At 34.3% G+C, this 21995-nt stretch overlaps 1 long non-coding RNA gene across 1 annotated transcript; it reads left to right on the plus strand.

Moving 5' to 3' along the window:
- Window positions 1-6493: 6493 nt before the first annotated feature.
- Window positions 6494-21747, plus strand: LOC132693230 (uncharacterized). Its single transcript, XR_009616667.2, has 3 exons — window positions 6494-6770; window positions 14986-15159; window positions 21334-21747. It is a non-coding gene; the product is annotated as an uncharacterized LOC132693230 (long non-coding RNA).
- The last annotated feature ends 248 nt before the right edge of the window (window positions 21748-21995 follow it).

Raw genomic sequence — 21995 nt, forward strand, 5'->3', positions numbered from 1 at the left:
AAACCTGGAACTGTGAGTTATTTCTCTGTAAAAGATGTAAATCTTTTAAAAGCTAAATAAGCCTCTTGTCAGCTTTATGACCCAGAAATATCTTTCTTAAGGAACTAGGGAACATCTCCTTGAAACATTATCGTCAAGGAAGAGAAAGCCCCTCTGTCCTCCTTCCCGTGGGAGACAAGGCTGCTGAAGTTAGGCTCCTTGCTCTTAGTTGCAAAACTACATCCTGTCATAAAGATAGGAGTATTTTTCTTTGGATAAAGCCAACTAACTAACATAGATGGTCACCCCAATCACCAAGTGAATTTAGGAGGAACTGTGTATGACAAATGGTGTCATCAAGTCCTCTCACTTGAAGAATATTTATTGTTTATTTTGAGGACATGGATATAATGGCTGGTATCTGCTTGGCTATACTACTTTCCATCTTTGTAATCCCTTAGCTGATTGTGATATGTGTCACATTCTTGTTAATGTTTATTCAATAATAAAATTGCTTTCTTTCTCTTCTACATTTATGGAGAGGTTTCCTGAATTGGAGGGGGGGTAGATTTTGATTTTATCTATATTTCCCAGCAACAGAAACCATGGCTTTCAGAGAATCAGAAGTCCTTATAAATTTGAGTCTCAAGTGCAATCAGAAAATGAGAAATACAAGGACAATAAGCAATGAATATTATATCAGTGGACATTTGAAAGGATGTATGTGACTGGTCAGAAATCTTGGATTCTTATTTTTGGTATTGAAGAGGTGTGCTTGGAGCCCTTTCAGAATACTAGTGAGTCTAATCATTCTACAAATGATGTGAATTTCATTAAAGGGAAGGAGAATATGAGGAGTTACATATTTAAGTGCAAAACAGGATAGAAAAGTGAAAGTGTTCACCAATGTTCATTCTCTTGAATCCAGCCCATAGGATGTTCCATTAAAAACACAGGGAGGGAGAGGAGGGAGGGAAAGTTTTAAGAGGTGACATTGTATATTCTGCTTTAAACGTTCACAGCAGCTCATTAACGTATTCAAAGGTCTAAGATATCCTGCAGTCAAGAAATTTGCCTCATTTTCTTTTATCTAATTTTCTCTAAATTTACCTGACCTTTCAGCATATTTTATTAAAATTTTTTTAATGTTTATTTTTGAGAGAGAGATAGAGCATGAGCAGGGGAGGGGCAGAGAGAGAGAGGCACAGAATCTGAAGCAGGTTCCAGGCTCTAAGCGGCCAGCACAGAGCCCCATGCGGGGCTCGAACCCAGGAGTGATGAAATCATGACCTGAGCCGAAGTCTGACACTTAACCGACTGACTGAGCCACCCAGGTGTCCCGACCTTTCAATATATTTTATAAGCTACATGTTAATATCACCAATGATGCTAGTGTTCCACAGAATAAAGCTATAGACTGTGAAGAGTCACTGAGGATGTGTTTTTGTTTGTTTTGTTTTTTGGGTTTTTTTAAATACTGAAGCTAACTATACCAATGGAACACAATTTGGGAAGTGTGGCTTTAAGGCCAGCACTGGACATTCAGATCTCCCATTCTCATTTGGTTATTTGAGCAGAAAAAAAAAAAGACACAAATTTGATCAATCAGAAAGTGATGCAATAAAGTAGTTTGTTTCAGAGTTTAGCATATGACAACAGCTGCAATTCAAAGATTTTGGCTAATGAGAATTAACAAACACAGCTGGAAACCCAGATTAATCACTCAGAAACAGTAATCTGTAGAATTAAAACACCTTTCTTGAATTTTTGGATTGTGTCTTCACTAATGGATTTCGTATTAATCCTTAAGGAGTAAAATTGACCTAATCCTTTTCTGTAAAATAAAAATGAATTATTTTTAATCAGATCTGCTATGCAAGCATTTTCCCAAGCTAAGTAGTAAAAAAAAAATCCCTTTGTGCTGAGGTGGTTGTTTTCCTAAAAGTTTAGTCTTCAGAATAAGTGAAACAATCTACTCCTGTATTGAACCTGAGGACTGAAACTATTGTTCCACAAGTACCTCCAATAAGAAGACTTGGGTACTCCACTGTCTTCATTAGTATTGTGTTATTTTTCCTGGAGTCTCTTGCACAACCAAAGGGTTTGATTGTTTTTACAGGAACTTCCTGAAAGACCCATCAACTTTTCAATGGAGAGCATCAACAGTGACACCTCAATATCCTTGTTTTGATTTTTCTTACAATCCTGGACTGATGTATCATGTCCCTACCCAATTCTGATCTAGTCCTCTGCTTTGAAATACTCACTTTAAGTGAAACCTCCAAATTCTAAATTAATTTTGGCATTGCTTTTTGATACGGGTTAAAATGTGTGTCCCCTGCCACCCAAATTTATGCTGAAGTCATATAAATGACTCATTCATATAAATAACCTAGTAGCTCAGAATTTAACTCTATGTGGAGATGGTGTCTTTGCAAAGGGTAACCAAGTTAAAATAAGGTCATTAGGGTAGGTTCTCCTCCAAGATGATGGGTGACCTTATTAAAGAGGAAATTTAGAAACAGATATGCACAAGGAGAATGCCATGTGAACATGAAAGCAGAGATCAGGGGGATAGGTCTACACCCAAGGAACTCCAAAGATTGCCAGAAAACCAGCAGAAACTAGCGGAGAGGAATGGAACAGATTCTTCTCCATACCCCTCAGAAGGAACTAACCCTGCAGACACCTTGACGTAGGACTTCTGACTTCCAGAACTATGAGACAATACATTTCTGTTGGTTAAGCCTCCCAGTTTGTGGTACTTTGTTACCCTAGCAAACTAATAATGCTTTCCTTACTCCAAGACACTTCTAATGCTTGGTAGAACTGGTGTTCTTTCTAGCAGCAAGAAATAAATTTTAGTCTTAATCAACAGGTTGCGTTAGTTATATTTGAGGCACTAATGTTCAATAATAGCCAGTCACCGTTGCTACTACTAGTTCTCTTAGACTGTCTTCCTCAAATACAAGAAGACCTTTAGACTCAGATGCTACGTTATGAGTTATATTATTGTAATTGCCTTTCTTCCACTTTATTCTTGGTCTTCCTGCAGCCCATGCTCAGCCCCAGAACTCGAGTCTATGCAGTCCTCTCCACTCCACTCTACCCACACACTCTTTAGGATTATTCCTGCCCCATTTGGCAGAAAGCTTCTGAAAGACACAATCTTCCCCTTGTGCACAGCACCCAACCCTACCCTCTGCCCTTAGCTCCTGCAGCATATGTGACCACCATCCCTCCCAAGTTTGACAGCCCCCTCCTGCTACATATACAAAAGGGTACCTATATAAGATGATAGATATGCTAATTTACCTAATTTGGTGATATTGTGAAATAAACATATTGTATGTATGTTCAATATTTATGTATACCAGATTATCATATTGTACATTTAAACTTATGCAATGTTATTTCTTAATTATACCTCAATAAAGGTGGGAATAAAACCAGCCCACCTGGGCCTTGCACAGTGTCCCAACCACTACGACTGAAGCCACAAGTCACAAAGCAGAACACAAGGGGTGGGCCTGGCACAGAAATGCCACTCAGGACTTTGGAGGGTCCCAGGCAAAGGTTTGGACAGGGGGGCCCAGGCAAGTGGGCTTGTTGAAAAGGGGCAAAGTTAGAAAAATAAGTAGGTAATATCACCTGAACTGTGACGAATGTATACTCAATAAAGTTAGTTTGCAAGATACTGCTGAAGTGCGTCTTCCCAGTCCCAGAATATGGACTGACTCTAATATCATTCATTTAATACTCAGTTTAGTTTAATTGCAAAGAGGTTTACTGAGGAGTATATGACTAGGAGTGCATCATCTTTACTACATATAACTTCTCATAAGTGAACCAAGGATGGCTACTAGAGATTCTTTCCAGCTTGAGCTGCAGAGTTGTACATTTTAAAATGAAAGAGTTGCTGGTTTCATTTAAACAACTAAAATTATATGCAAATAAAAATGATTATGAGAAAATATTCTGTAAAACAGTATCTTCACAGGCATGCTTTAAAGGAACATGATGAAGGTCTCGCCTCCACTCCAGGAGGGTTAAGAAAAATGTTTTCATATTCTATGGCCAATTCTTCTGGAATTGGAGCCAATACACGGTTAGTGTTAAGTAGTATATTTTAATAAATAACTTCCTTAGATAATAAGTTTTTGTTCCTCCATTTTTCTCAGTATTTCAGCACAATGAAATACTATTTGGTTTATATCACTGGAGCTTTCAAAATTATTTCAAAAACATGTCTGATAATTTTTAATGTGACTAAGTAATATTTTCTGATGGTATAAAATTCCCTGATTATCTCATGATATGGAAACATAACTCTCTTACAGTAGATGTGAGTCTGGTTTTAGAAGAAGCCCAAGTGAAGAGATCCAGTTTAAGCGACTTCAGTATATTACCTTATTATCTTTCCCCAAATCCTTGGGTTTGTTTCTTGTTTTAAGTAAGGTAAGAATAGAGTAAGGAGAATGGGGTATTCTAGATCCATGTAATTAGAAAGGTGAAAAGTGTACCAACATGGTAATATTGATATTACCTTTACCCATCAAATCTTGGTCACATTCTGATATTTCAGGACCTAAATTTCCAAGTGAATTCTCTGCAAGAAAAAAAAAATGACATACACTTCATGCACCTAAATGTTTGGGTATATAATAAATATTTTGGGGGGAAAAAGCCAGGCATATAATAGAATCTTGAATGAATAAATGAAAGAAAACACTGTATATGTAGGTTTTTCCTAACATGTGGAAAGCATGAGTTCTACCCTTTCTTGGCATATTTCTAGCTCTGAATACAATCTGGGAAAATTCTAATGGAACCTACACTCCAATTTAATAAAATGATCAATCATAGATTGTTCCAACTTTGATTGTTCTTCTAAATCTAGCAGTTATGACATCACATGATCAACAATGAGGTTTTTCAGATTTGGCAATTTTCAAATTAAGCTTATTAAAAACTTGACTGGAAATATGGGACTTGGTGAAATCTAGAAATTAAAATCCACAGCCAATTTTCAAACAGCTTATTCCATCTGTTCAATAAAGCTGGTAAAAATACTAAACTTTGTTACTGAATCCAAAAAAATATTATACAATATGTGTATGGTGACCACAGCACTACTTCTAGACATGAACTGCTCTTACATCAAATTTTATTGAAGACAAAAGCACCCTAATTCAGGAAATATTGAATTAGAATGACTACATGCTTTATTCAGGTCACTGAGGAGACTGAATTTATCTGCCTAGTGAGAAGGTCAACTGGAAGTTAATTAATTAGGAGTGTTGGAAATGGGATACATTGTAGGCTTCTGTTTAAAATGTAGTAGAAAAGAAGGATCCATAAAGTAGACATAAATAGGTAAGAGCATGTCAGGCTAAGACTGATTAAATATAAACTTTAACGAAAGAGGGAAAAAATACATTTTCTGAGGTAGTTATATCCGGTGTAGTAGGTGAGGAGCTTAAGTTGGGACTTCATTTCGGGAGCAAAATAGATCAACAACTGGTTTCTGCAAGAACTATAGTTGTGAATTTGATCATTGGTTCTTTTCCATTCATAGTAGTCAGGCGATAGCAAGTTATCCGTGATCTTGCAAGAGGACGAAAGGATAGGGAAGTAAGTCAAAATATTTATGGACCTTAAATACTCTATGACTAGATAGACTCTTGTCTGACATTTAACTCCTTCAGAGTCTTAGCAACTGCCTCAACAGAATAACCTGCAAAAAATTTTGCATTTCCTGATTTTGATATATTTACTATTATAAATTTTAACAAATTTGGTTTGAGACTAGTGTTTTAAAATATTTCTTGTCATAATTTTTCTGCTTCTAATGTTAACTATTAATGAGTATCACAAACTAAAACAGCTGTTTATCATAGGTAGTTTCATTTGAACTAAATTATCTAAAGAATGAAGGCTATGCGATAAGTTTTGGGGAACTAATTTATTAATAATCATCAGTTGTTCCAAACATTCCATTGTTTTGTGGCTTATTTTTTCTATTAAGTGCAGTATTCTTTTTCTTCTTTTTAATAAAGAAAGAAATTGGTAAAAAGGAATGGGCTTAGAAATGATAGAAATCTACAAAGAACTTGAATATTTGAAATAGAGTTAATTTCACATTCAGAAAGGAAATTCAAAGGATTTTTCTTAAAGTTGAAACCTATAGCATAGGCTTTAGAATAAAACAGAAATAGATTTCGATCTATTTTCCACTACTTAATCACTGGAGAATTTGTACCCTTTATCTATTTTTAAATAGAGTCCTATTTGTAAAATGAGATGTTGTTACCTTATTTTGTTGTTGGGTGGATTATGCAGAGAAAATGTATTTAATATCATCATTCTAAACTTAGACCCTATCATAAGTGGCAGCTATTATGTTTCTGTATTTTAATAGAGAGAAAACTTTAGGTACTTTTTTTAAAAATTTTTTTTTAACGTTTATTTATTTTTGAGACAGAGAGAGACAGAGCATGAACAGGGGAGGGGCAGAGAGAGAGGGAGACACAGAATCTGAAACAGGCTCCAGGCTCTGAGCTGTCAGCACAGAGCCCGACGCAGGGCTCGAACTCACCGACTGTGAGATCGTGACCTGAGCCGAAGTCGGCCGCTTAACCGACTGAGCCACCCAGGCGCCCCTTTAGGTACTTTTAAAACAACTATACTCCAGCAAACTTACAAAAATAAGCCAAAGATGGAGGAATTACGTGTACCTGACATCAGAAAATTAATTGGAGCCCTTTTGTGTAAATTCTTTGTTAGGTGTGGTAAGTAACAGCCTTTTATGAAATATTAATAGGTATATCTCTGTGGGGAATAAATTTAGGAATTCTCTGAGCTTGCACCAATAGATTAACAAGGCTAAGAGTGGAAAGCTTGTGAGAATAGGTAAACAGGGAAAAAGCACCCCCTGCATAGAACAAAGCATAGAGCTGCTTCAACAGGTTGAAAGCATCCAGAATAGGTAAATCGGTAAACAGGTAAACAAGACCACCGCAGTAGGGTGAAATTGCCTGGCTAATTAGCAAAAGAAAGGTGACTTATTGACCCTGAGGTAGCATGCTCTGTCTCATTCCCTAGGCAATTTAAGATAACCAGACAGGGCACCTGTAAACAGCCATCTGCATGGTGTCAGGATTTTGTTTTGCGTTGACCCAAACCCCTAACCTGCATATCTTCGAAACCCCCTTTCTCTCACACTCTTAAGTTAATGATGACTGTTTCATTGTCTCTTTCTGCACGTCCAGGCTGTTTCATTGTCTCTTTCTGCACGTCTTACTCAGGGCTCTTGTCTCCTCCCAGACATTAGCCTCTCTCATATTTATGAAAGCCTCTCTTATATTTATGTCTTGCTGGACAAGAGAGAACTCCAGACTCAAAGTCTGCAACACATGTCCAAAATAAATTCCCCATTTAAAAAACAACACTAATTAACAATGGAAACCTTAGAATAACAAGAAAAACAGCTTAAGAAAACTTAATTTAGAATAGTTGGAATTCTATTTGCCAAGTATTACAAAAATATTCAACCATTTTAATACACATTTAAATTATATAACTACATCATTGTATCAGTCAGACTCTTAGAAGAAAAAAAATGGTGGATTAAAAAAAAGTACATGAAGATATTTTTTTTTAATAACTGGAGTTTTTCCAAAGAAATGGGGAAGATTTAAAGGAATCAGTTAGGGATAATACCATATCCCACAGTTAACAATACCAAAGAGCTGTTATCACATATAGCTTAAAAATGGGAGAAGGAGTGGAAATGGTAGTGTACAGAATTACCCAAAAAGACCCTTTGGTGGAAGAACACTACCAACCTGCAACAGCCCTGCAGGGAAAAGGCCACAAGGACCCAGGCTTCAATCACTTCAAACCTAGTCTTTTGCAGTGTGTGCCATTGGCTGACTTCAACTAGAAGCCAGAAAGCAAGAGACTCCTTTGATGTTGTCCATATTAGTCAGTGTCCTAGGTACTCAGCAAAGTGAACAAAGGTAAAAAGTAGATCTAGAAAGACATGAACAATATTTACTGTAATTGTAATATGTCTGCTTTATAATATTTAAAGTTTCTTTTGATGGCGGGACATGACATAATGACATTTGGATAGATAAAAGGCCGAATGTTTTGCTCTATTTCAAAATGAGAGAAGGCTACCAGGCAGGAGCACACAGGGGGTTGTGCTCAGGGACAGAATAACAGCAAACTGCAGCTGTAGGGGAAGCAGGGGGACGCTTGATATATGACATGTGGAGCGGGATTAGCTAGGCTTCCTGGACTCCTTGTTGGTTGATTAATTTGAATAACTTTATGGGCTCCAGGGCATAGAAGGTCTCTCTAATTATCATAAATATATATCCCAATATATTTTGTAAAAATAGATTTAGATAACTGAAATGCAATAAAACACATCATGAATTAGAAATTTTTTGACTGTAATAAATTTACATTTGTAACTTAAAAGAACTTGAATTATACCATAGAATTCATAAACTCTTTCATTTATAAATCTGAACATTTTTTTGTAATATTAAATATACTTCCCCAAAAATCTTTAATGGAAATGCACATGCTTTTGTATGATTGTTTCCTAATTTATTTAATTAATCTATTATTAGAAATTTAGGTTATTTTATTCATGTCTTCCTTTTTTAAAAAATTTAAAAAATATGATGTTATGGTGATGCTCCTTATATATCAATCTGTTTTGACATCTCTAATTGTTTTCTTGGGATAAATGCCTATAAGTTACCATTTTTGATGTTCTTTATTCATTTCAATAAATCCATATTTCCATCTAATGTCATTTTCTTTCTTCCTAAAAGATTTTCCTTAACATTTCTTATAATGAAATTCTGTTGGTGATTCATTCTTTTAATTTTTATATGTCTGAAAAGATCTTAATTTCACTTTCGTTTTTGAAAGATTTGAGTAGTGTTCTAAATTGACAGGATTTTTTTCTTTTCATTCTTCAGAATGTTGTTCCATTGTCTTCTTGATGGCATAATTTATGATGAGAAATCTGCTATCCTCCCTATCTTTGTTTCTCTGTATGTAGCATGTTGTCTTTCTTTAACTGCATTTAAGATTTTCTCTTTATTCTATGTTTGAGTAATTTACAGTGGGTCCCAATGAACTTTAATCTTGCCCACTACTGAGGCAAGAACTTCCTGAATAATCTACTCAGTGCTCCATGAATTGAAAGGCTTCTAAACTGGTGACATCATTTCCAGCTCTATGTGAATGCTGAACATTGAGCATCCTCCAATCCTCTGACACCCTTTTCCCCAACCATGGCTGGTTTCCTCATAAATAGGCACTGATTGATACTATGCTGAATATTCAAGGGGTGGTGAATCTGCACAGTGCTATACTTCACTCTCTGTGCAGCTCTCTCCTCTTCCATACTCTGTCCTGCAAACTCTAGCCAACTAGGCAGCCCTGAATTCTCAACTCTCCTCAACTCAGAGAATCTTATATATTCCACCTGACTTCACTTTCTCTGGGACTCAACGCAGAAACTCTCTCAAGACAGCAAGTTGGCACAATTATTGAATTCACGTCATTTGTTTCTGTTTATTTGCATCACTATCCTCCTTTGACCGATGTCCTTTATCATGAATATCATCATTTCATATAATTTGTATAATTTTTTTTTCATTTCAGATAGGAAGGTAAATCCAGTCGCTGCTACTCCATATTTACAGAAGCTAAATTCTATGATAGTTTTTTTTAACTATGATTTTTGTCCCTTGTCTGATGTTTTCCATTGTTACAATGGGACTTACTGTGTTTTATGCCCTACTCATTCTATCAGAGGAACTAGAACATCTTTGTGTTTTCTTTATTTTTCCTGTCCTGCTTACCCATTAACTTCCAACTCTTTTTTCCCTTATTTTTTCACTCTTTCTTATTCACCTGGTGACAAGAAACAAAAGAAGCACAAAAATCACTATTTTCAAGTTGATTGCAGCTAATGACATTACATGAGTAGTTAACCATTAGGAGTTAAATATGAACATTGAAAATAGATGGATACTTTAACATTTGCACTCTAATTTTAAAAATCCATAAAATTTACAAAATTAATATTACACACACACACACACACACACACACACACACCCATACACATGTATGATGTTACTGTGGTACAGTAATAACCCTGAAGTAGAAAGGCACTCCTATAACTCAAATTAATATTACTTTTATTTTGTCAAACATAGTTTTTATAGGTTGCTATCTTTTTTCTTTACTATATCTTAACAGAGTTATTGTGGACAATTTCCTGCAATGCCACAATGTATGTATGTATATATATGTATATATGTGTGTGTGTATTTATATATATAAATACAAGTATCTATGTATATAGGACAATCTATATACATAGATACAAGTATCTATGTATATGTGTGTATATATATATATGTGTGTGTATATATACACATATATATATGTGTATATATATATATATATATATATATATACACAAACACACACACACACACACACACATATATATATATATATATATACACACATATACATAAATACTTGTCCTTATCTCAACACCAGACTTTTCTAAAACCATTTTTTTGCAACTTGGATTGAGGCACTCCTTTTTCTGTTATATATGGGTCATCTCTGATTATCTCCAACTGTACATGAAACAAATTAAATAAGGTAGGCTATTTAACATCATTTATATCTTGAGAAAAATTCAAGTATGTTTTTATTACATCAGTGGTAAATAGTTATGTTCTTATTTTTAAATAAACAGGAACTAATTATTCAATATCTCTCATTTAAAAACTTAACCAACATCAGCGGCAATTTCTCTTACATGCAGCTGAACCCTTTGTTAACTAATTTTATGGGTTTTAGCCTTTAGAAGGAAATATCCCATTTCCCATTCTATATGATGAAAGCAACCCTCCTTCATATCACGTTATATATAGAGAGAGAATGACTTATTTTTAACTTGACACTGTCATATGATATTATTCTACTTCAGTTAAAAATACTGCTCAGTAGTGTTCACATCTCAAGTAGGCTCTTTAATGTTTCCTTTTATTGGAATACATTTGCATAATTTTATTTGCTCTCTCTGTGTATCTGGTCACTTGTATCAATTTCATCATTACATTATTTTCATTAACAAGTCTGACAGGTCATTCTGTGCACTTGCTAAATACTAAAATATGAATACATCATTGTCTTCTAACAAATAAACTTCAAACAATGCTAATATGTTTTATCAAATGTTACATTTGCTGTTCAACACTCTCTCCCCTCCATAAAAGAGGGATGAAGTATTATGAAAACAACTTTGATTTAAGTATGAAAAAGTCCTTGCTAGGGCTCAAGAGTGGGATTTTGTCACACACTTGACTGCTTTCAACTTTACACAGTGAGTAGTAATGCTCCTAGCTGGGAACAGAGGAGAATTGTATAGAATCAGAGCACATTTTCTCAGTCATTCAAATTTGATTCTGTTGGTAGAAACCCTTCTTTTTAGTTTTCCAGTTTTCTTCTTACTAATCAGTCCAGTAACCTGGAGTCTAGAGGACCTCAATATTACCATCAGCAGGGAGCTGAAGAATCAGCATTGAAGAGGGAAGAATAAGATCACTTTTAATGCTCTGAAAATAGAGATCTTACTGTGAAATTTCCTCCAACTTGAGTCACAGTCTGGGAATGAAGCTGAAGGAATAAAATACCTGAGTTGGGAGGAGGCGGTAATTTATATATACATATATATATACACACACAGAGAGAGAATTATGTTTTCAAGGAAAGAACTTCTTTTTTAAAAAATGTTAATTTTATGCTGTCACAACCAAAACACTAAATTTGGTGATTATTGTGATTGACAGTTGAGGTAATTCTAAAGTAAACTTTTAAGATTCAAGCTAAGTGTTTTACCTAAGTGCTAAGATTTATTAATTTCAGCTCTAAGCAGATGATGGTTATTTGCAGTTAATGATTAGCTTGAAATTCTGAGAACAATATTTTTTTCACAGTATTTCTTCATTTACAATTGCCTTCCTCAGAAATTTCAGGAAACAATTATTTTTAAAATGTATATTCCTGGGTCCCACTTCACAAGCTGAGGGACTGGGGATAGAGGAGAACTAAAAAAATGCCTATTTTTTTTAAAGTACCACAAGTTAATCTTACTTAAAGCTTTGAGAATGAGTCTCTGAGGTTTTAACACAAATAGTAATTATATATGGGAAATTTAACTTTTAAATCATTTTTAAAACCAGAAAATAAGGACCATTTCTTATAGCCAAATTAATAACAGTAAATTCAACACTAACATTTGTTCAGCTTAGATAAACACACAATTATTATTTCCAGTTTTGAAATCAACTCTGAGAAGGTAGCTTATTGGGTCTGTAAAGTTCAACCGTCAGCATTTAACAGGATTTGTTTCCCCATCCAATCTTGAATTAACTGGACTAAGTTAGCCATTCTTTAAATTTTTCTATCTCACTGATTTCTTCCTGCTAGAAACCGTCATTGTCAGCCTGAGAGTCTTTCATCAAACTCACTCAATTTGGCCTGAATAAAGATTCTCTCAAAAACTCCGAATGCATATTTTCCCACTAAGATGCACAGGCTAATAATTTTCAGTAGCACAGTTTTTCACTTCAAAATTTAAATACATTTCTTCTGTCAAGCATAAATCACTGTTTTAGGAGTGAAGAGTAATTTTTAAGACTTACCTTGATGGATTTTCATCATACTAATGTGAAAGTCTCTCTCAATATAATACATTTCCTCTTAGCAAACTTTTCAAAAATGGGCTCTGCCCTCATCTCTATCACAAGCAAGAGTAACTCTAGGCAACCTACTCAAGCTATTTGGTTCACTTTGTTCACTTTCATATTGAGGACAAAAGAATTTGACATTGTACTAGACTTTGTAATACATTTTCTCCCCAGATATCCCCTCCTCAGGTCCAAGGAGTCATTCCCTAGTCCCTGGTGATATTGACTGTTGAGGTCTCATAGCTGAGTCCCTACTCATAAATTATCCTTGTCTTATCCAAGCTTACACCCTTTCCAAAGGACAGCCCTCCTTCAATGTCAAGTAATGTAGTGTGCAAAATCCCCACCTCTTTTCCTCAACTGGAGACAAATCTAAAGGACCATCACTCTCTATGGGATTTGTTAAAACCTTTATGGGAACTGTGCTGCAGTTTAATTTCTTCTTTTTTTTTTTGGCCACACCCTCTGTTTTCACTTACACACAGGTATTGTTTCTGAGAGTACTTCCCAATAATCCTGCTACACACAAATCATCATCTGTTTTTTGGGACATCTGATCTAAGACAGCTCTCATAATATCTGTGAAATTTTCAAAAATTGTGCCTTCGAATGGTTGATAATTTTAAACATTAAAATGTCATATTTATAACTGAAAAAGGATCATAGACCTAAATTTAAAATCTAAAGCTCTAAAACTTTTCAAAGAAAATCTCTGTGATCATGAGTTAGGTAAATATTTCTAAGATACAACACCAAAAAAGTACAATCCATAAAAGAAACAAATTAATTAAATTTGTTTCATCAAATTTAAATTTAAATTTAAATTTCATCAAATTTAAAGCTTCTCTTCAAAAGATACTGTAGAAAATGAAACAACAAGACCCAGACTGGAAAATAATCTTTTGCAAAGTACATATGTATCTAGATGACACAAAAAAACTCTGAAATGCAATAATAATAAAACAAAGGACACAATTAAAAATGGGCAGAAGATTTCAGCAGACATTTCACCAAAGATATACAGAGGGCAAATAAGCACATAAAAATGTTAAACATCATTAGCATTGGGGAAATAAAACTCTCATGAGATATATCACTGCACATTTATTAAAATGGCTAAACTTAGAATGAGAGACCACACCAAGTGTTGGTGAGAATTTGGAGGAAGTGGAACTCTCATACACTACTTTTGCAAATGTGAAATGATACAAACACTTTGGAAAACAGTTTGGCAGCTTCTTAAAAAGTTAAACATATACCTACCATATAATCTAGCCATTTTATTCTATATATCTACTTAAGAGAAAGAAAAGCTATGTCTGTACAAATATTTACATGTGTATTGATACAAGTTTTATTTCTAGTAGCCAAAAGCTGGAAATAACCCAAATATCAGTGAACAGATAAATGGTTAAACAAATTATGGTATGTCCATAAAATGGAATACCAATTGGCAATAAAAGAAATTAGTTATTGATATAGATAATAGCATGAATTAATATGAAATTAATTATGCTAAATGAAGGAAAAAAGTATATATATATGTATATATATATATATATATATACATATATATATACTGTGTGATTCCATTTATAGAAAACTCTAGAAAATGAAAATGAATTTATAGTGATAGAAAACAGATGTGGTTTTGGTTGACTATTGGGAAGCAGCTGGGATAGAGAAATTATGAAGAGACACAAGGAATTTTTTCAGAGATCTTTGTTCTTTCTGCTTATTTGTTTATTTAAGGTGCACAAGTTGGTGTTTTGATATACATGTACATTATGAAATAATCACCACAATCAAGATGATTGGCATATCCATCATTTCACACAGTTACCATTTCTTTCCATTTGTGTGTTTGTGTGTGTGTGTGTGTGTGTGTGCGCTAAGAATACTTAAGGTGTACCTGCTTAGCAAATCTCAAGTATGCAAATCTCAAATATATTGCTAACTACAGTCACATTGCTGTATATTAGATCTCCAAAATTTACTACTCATCTTGCATAACTGAAACCTTGAACCTTTAGCCAATATCTCCCCAGTTTCCTCCCCTACCCCATAAAATGTTTTTTTTTTCATTATGATGATGGTTTCAAGGGTATATACATATGTCAAAATTTACCAAATTGTGCACTTAAATGTATATCTTGTTGTATGTCAATTTTATCTCATTGAAGCTTGTTTTCTTTTAAAGGCAGTGTTTAGCCCTACTGTCTGCTTCATGAGATGTATAAAGAGTGCTGAAAAATCAGAGGGAAAAATCCTGCAGTTCTATGCTATGTACTGTTATGCTGGAAGATGCTGAATGATGCAATTTGGGGAGATAGAGTCACAAAATATTGGAATAGCACGAGATGAACATGATGTGGTAAGGCAAAAAAGCCTGGCTTCATAACTTCTGCAAGAAAAATGATGAAAATTCTTAAGCCTAGAAAAATATTGGCAGATAAAATAAGCTATTAAATGAAAATACTCCTGCAAAAGGTGATCTGAATTCTCAGATAAAGGATTATCAAAACCAGCAACATAGTAATTCAGAGTCTCTCATATGAAAGAAATTGGATACCAAATTACCTGTCTGAAAAATCTTAAAAGTAATAAAGGATAGATAGAATCTTTAATTTTTTTTCTTTCTCACAACAAGCTAAGTGGATTACGTGAAGATAGTGGATGTAGCTTTGAAAGCTGGTTTCTGGCCACTTGTATAAATATGAGTCAGTCGATACTTCTCTAAATCACAGTTTTCCCATCTATAAAAAAAAATGAGGTTAGTAACACCCAACTCAAGGTTTGTTGTGAGCATGTCTTTATGTATACGGAAGTTCTATTTCACAGTAGGCACAAAACAAATATTGTTGAAATGATTCTAGTGCACCTTTTTACTCTCAAAAATTAATGTTTACTTTTTTCTGACTATATGTATTAGTCAAGACAATTAACGCTTGGCTATGGCACAGTAGCTTAAAACAATATTGTTTATTTTTCAGTCATATGCAAAGACTTTGAGGGTTCCAGATCCTTCCATGCTGTGATAATTCTTATATCTTAATACATGCCATCCAAGGCTCTCCATCAGAAAAAGAGAGAAATTAAAGGTTGAACACTACATTTGCATGTTCAGCTTGAAAGTAATTCACTTTAGTTTTTTTTCATATTTCATTGGCTAGAATCAATCACATGACCTGAGTAACTGAAGTGACTAGGACGTGGTTTTCTCCCATGTGCTCAAGCAGAGAACTGAGCACAATATAGCTGAACACAATAGCGTCTGTCACATTATATCATTGGGTTTTATTTTTAGATACCTGGAATGCCATTTTGATTACTTAGGACCATGTTTCTTGTCATGAATCAAAATGTACATGCTGATATCCTTAGAACTTGAGAAATCACTGAATGTTTAAGAAGAAAATTATTTATTTACTTAAATATGAATTTAAAATAATCTATTCCTTGACTATTATCAAAAAGACATGAAAATAACAAGGGTTGGTTAAGATGTGGAGAAAGGGACCCCTTGTGCATTGTTGGTGGGAATGTAAATTGGTGCAACCAAATGGAAACCAGTATGGAGATTCCTCAAAAAATTAAAAATAGTACTACCATATGATCCAGCAGTTCCATTTCTGGGTATTTATTTGAATAAAACAAAAACACAAACTCAAAAAGATATCTGCACTCCCATGGTCATTGCAGCGTTATTTACAATAGCCAAGATATGGAAACAATCTAAGTGTCTATAGATGGATGAATGGGTTAAGAATATGTGGTGTATATAGATACAATGGAATATTATTCAGTCATAAAAAAGAATGAAATCTTGTCATTTACAACAACATGGGTGGGTTTTGAGGACATTATGCTAAGTGCAGTAAGTCAGGCAGAGAAAGACAAATACTGTATGACCTCACTTATATGTGGAATATAAAAAAAAAACCCTCATGGATATGGGGAACAGATTGGTAATTGCCAGAGTCAGGGTGGGAGGGTGGGAGTGAAATGGGTGAAAGGAGTCAAAAGCTACAAACTTTCAGTTATAAAATAAATAAGTCTAGGAGATATGATGTACAGCATGGCAAGTACAATTAACAATACCGTATTTCATATTTGAAAATTGCTAAAAGAGTAAATCTTAAAAGTTCTCATCAGAAGAAAAAAGCCTGTAACCATGAATAGTGATGGATGTTAATTATACTTACTGCAGTGATCATTTCACAATATATACAAATATCAAATCATTATGTTGTACACCTGAAACTAATGTAATGTTAGATGTCAATTATACCTCAAGTACAAAAAAAAGTTAAATAATCTCTTCCTGGTAGAAAGAGATGCTGCTTTTCTTTACTACAATTTGCCTAAATATTTCTGGTCATCTTTGAGGACATGCATCCATCTGCTTCATAGTGTCTCCATTGATAAGACCCAAGTTCCTGGCATCTCTGTCAGGTCTTATTGGAATTTTGTTGAGTGTATCCTAACCGATCATCCTGCTCCCACTGTTGCCCTCTAAAGAATATTATACACAGCAGCCATAGTGACCTTCTAAAAATCTAAATCAGATCATGTCACACTTTGGATTAAAGCCCTCCAGTCCCATTATACTCAGATTCAAATTTAAATTCTTATTTTAGTAAGAGCGATTAATATGAAATCTGCACCCTTGACAGATTGTTAAATGTACAATACAGTATTGTTAGCTATAAGTACAGTGTTGCACATCAGATCTCTAGAACTTACTTATTTTGCATAACTGAAATTTAATACGTGTTGATTACAAATTCCCCATTTCTCCTTCTCCCTAGCCCTTGGCAACCACTATATTATTCTTTGCTTCTATGAGTTTGACACCATATACAACTGGAATAATGTAATATTTGTCCTTCTGTGCCTGGTTTCTTTCGCTTAGCATAATGTTCTCAAGGTTTATACACGTTTTGCATATCATAAAAATTTCCTCCTTTTTAAAACACTGAAGAATATTCCATTGTGTGTATATACCACATTTCCTTTATCCATTATCTGTCAATGGACATTCAGGGTGGCTTCCACATGTTGGCTATTGTGAATAGTGCTGCAATGACTCAAACTTTTACTTTGGCCTAGAGAATCCAGCATATTTCAAGCACAAAACATGCCCAGTCTTCTTCCAGCTCTAGACTTAATATACATGGGTGCACGTGCACACACACACACACACACACACACACACACACAAACACATTTCTCAAAATCAGCTCTTTATCCACAACTCAAGGTATAGAAATTAGAAAATTAACTAAATTGATTGCATATCTAAAATAGGTAGTATTATGGTCTTGGAATCTTTTCTTTCACTGAAGTTGTAACACAGAGAAAAGGCTTATGTAGAAGAAATTAATTCATTAAGCTGAAATGTGTTGATAAAGGATGGGAAATATGCTTTCATATTGTTGCTTGAAAGGAAGAAAGAATGTGATGTCATTGTAGAGTTATCTTGGGCCAGTTATTGGTATATGCCTCCCTTTATGGTCTGTAGACGTTTTATCACTAAATGTTAATGATTTTGGTTGTGTCCCTTATCTTGTCTTATAAAGTACGACATTATTTTATTGGTAAGTTCTAAAGAGTTTCTTAGCACCTGTCCTTCATGTAAGATTTCTGGTGAAAATATACCTGTTTTTGCTGTTGTCGTTGTTATTGTCATTATTTTGCATTGTTTTTGACTTTGTTATATTTATTATAGTCTGAAGCATATTTCCTTGCTGGCAAGTTTTTTGCACATGGTTAGAAGGAATTCTTGTGAGGTCTATTTGATGCATTTGGAACTCTTTCCCAAACCATTACAAATACTCCAAAAAAAGGTTGTTTTGGCATAATCAGATACCCTTTTATAAAACAGAACATAAAATGGAGTTTATCCAAATTAGATCTACTTCAGCATTAATGGACATAAATACATTTTAGATCACAGTAAACTTATTTCCTCCATGAAGCTTTCCTTTATTTCCCCAAATTTGATACCCTCCTCCATATCATATGCTGCAATGTTCAAATGATAACACTTATCACACTTTATTGTAATTGCTTATTTACTGCTTGTCTCCTTACTAGACTATAAGCTTCCTGGAGTCAGGAACTATGTCCTGTTCTTTGCTATATAGTGTTTAGCTAAACACCTACACATGGCAGTGATAGAGTTGAATGATTTAATAAATTAATAGGATATACATAATGAAACTGCCATTACTCATGCTGCTGGCAAGGGTGACATCAACAACGTAGAGTATGTCTTTCCCTTTTATCACATATCTCAGTGATCTTTCCCTTTTTAAAATAATATCTGATGAACAATTTCTATCTGTTTACTTAGTAACTTATTTTTAATTACCTTTTTGTTGTCTAAACTCAATGGATTATAAGTTTCTTCACAACAGAAACCTTGTATTTGTTTTTATTCATAAAATATTTAGTTTTTTTTTTAATTTTTTTTAACGTTTATTTATTTTTGAGACAGAGAGAGACAGAGCATGAACGGGGGAGGGGCAGAGAGAGAGGGAGACACAGAATCCGAAACAGGCTCCAGGCTCCGAGCCATCAGCCCAGAGCCCGACGCGGGGCTCGAACTCGCGGACCGCGAGATCGTGACCTGAGCTGAAGTTGGACGCCCAACCGACTGAGCCACCCAGGCGCCCCATAAAATATTTAGTTTTAATGAATATCATACATTGTAGCTTCTCAATAAATATCAGGTGAATGCATACTAACCATGCAAAACTGATTTACAACAAAGTATAGTCCTAGACAGAGTTTAGAGAGTAGCAAGAAAACAAATTGACAAACTATCAGAGCTTTTAACTCAAACTTCATCTAAAAATAGAGAAATCGGGCTATTTTTCTGTGATATTCAAGGTCCAAACCCCATGGTCACTGAATTAGCTAGAAAATTTCGGTCTAAATAAATTCAGATTTTTCCTTTATGTACCAATTTATTTTTCTCCTACATCTGAATTTATCCAGGTTGAAAAGGAGGGGGAGCGTTAGTATGGATTTTCAGCAAACAAAAGTAAAAACAGTGGAATGACCTGATCCACTATCTATTGTATGTAATTGCAACACCATTTACTAAAGACACAGTACCAACACTACAGAATGGGGGTTAAAATCAGGAAAGCATTCATTTTATAAAAATGAATATGAAAACTAAAGAAAATTATTCTCAATATGAATCACATTTTTGAAGTACATATTTTGTCCCGTGAAAAGCTGATTCATTTCTATTACCATGGTGATCTATGAGAACATGAAATTGCCACAGATTTATGGTTTCACTTAGGGGCCAATTTTCAAACTAATAGGTGTGTGTCCCTTTTTGTCCTTACTTTTGTTTACCAATGGTCTTATATCAAGTTTTAAGATGGATATAGTGTCTCATTGTTGTTGTTTTTTTTTAACTAGGAGGTGACATGTCCAGGTAACTGAAGCAGAACAAATTGTATGCCTCTGACAAATCCCTAAAAGTAACTAATGAATACAGATGCCATTCCACTAAATGTATTTGTCTTGACATTGAAAAATGTGGCAAATGCTGCTAGTGGTTCATGAAAATCCATCATTCATCCTTTTTGTTGGCACAGAGCAAGACTCCACCTTGCTGTAGTCATATTTGGGTATGTGAGTTGAGTTCTACCCAAAGGAATATAATTGAAGGTCACATTCAATTGAATGTGCCACATTCAGAGACCATTCATAAAGTCTCCTAAATGTGTTCCTCCATGTTTCTTTCCCCTTCTGACTGATTAGGGTGGTAATGATCAAGACCTTGGATGCAACATATCAAAGATGATAGAGAAGTTATCAGCCTGGTCAATGAATAATTGCATAAAGGAAAGCTACTATGCTGACATTTGATACCTGCCTTGTCCTGTTATAGAAGAAAGAAATTATCTTCTTGTTTTTTAAACCAATGAGTTTGTTTGTTGTTGCAACTTAGCCTATCCTAACTATCTTTGACCTCAGACTTGATGTGGAATATATGTGTGTATGTGTGTCTCATACAGTCATAATCATACATTGAGAAGAGATCTAATTATTAGGACCTAAACTGTGAAAGGAAATGATACATCTTCACAAATTACTTGGCCTTACATAAAAATTAGGAGTAACAAAAAGTGTGTTTTATACTTGTACTTTTTGCTTAGTATAAACTAACTTAAATGCTTAAATTAAGAGTTTTAGGGATTTACATAAGTTCTCTATACTGTATCCATATATTTTCCTGAAATTTGGGGGTTTTGTCATTATTTGGAGTTCTCTATTTTCTTAATAATGTGGACCAATCAAAATGTGGTTATTAGCCAATATTTGTTTACCACTTTACAAGGCTCAAACAATACCATTTTGATATTCTAACAATTCCAAATGAGCAAATTTGCATTTAGTGTACTAATAGTGATAATGATAATGCTAAGAGCAACTGTCACAGTAATGGTTGCTTACTACAATATAAAATGAATTTAATCTTCACACCCAATTTGAGGTTGATATTATCCATATATTACAGATGAGAAGCTGAGACTCAGAGAAGGTTAAATAACTTGTCCAAGTCTCTAAAAAACACAAGTCGCTGAAACCAGGATTTGGACTTGGCTTTGCCTCCAACGTTTGTGTTTTGAGTTCCCAACTCTATCATCTCAGAGAGGAGAATACTCAGCACCAGCACTTCACCAATTTTCCTTGGATGTTACTGTTTTACAGACAATTACATGTACTAGCAAGACACTAAGACAGCTCTGTATTGCTAAGCCAAAACTGGACCGTTAATCCTTTAGCTGTCTAGAACATCTCTTCTGAATCAAAGTCAAAATAACAATTTAAAAATGATGGGAAAATTGTCTTCAAACCTAAAATAATTACATTTTTCAAAATGTTAGAATTGTAAAATAACACCTTTGGTTCTTTATTATCTACGAAGGAAGCTACATCTAACATCACTTTCATTTTTGCTTGTACAACAATCTGAATGTTTATCTTTAACCTCTACTTCTAAACTAGGTTTCGTAATATAATTCCAGATATTTACAAGACACTTACAGCTACTCTTTATATTGAAAACTTTAACTCAATTGCTCTTTAAATAAAACACCCAGTTTCCCTCAGAACTTGGCTACCCATCCTGACATTTCTATTTATGTCCCCAATGAAGAAATCAATTTGTCACTGTTC

Source organism: Panthera onca, chromosome B1, assembly GCF_046562875.1.
Source record: "Panthera onca isolate mPanOnc1 chromosome B1, mPanOnc1 haplotype 2, whole genome shotgun sequence".
NCBI classification, from domain to species: Eukaryota; Metazoa; Chordata; class Mammalia; order Carnivora; family Felidae; genus Panthera; species Panthera onca.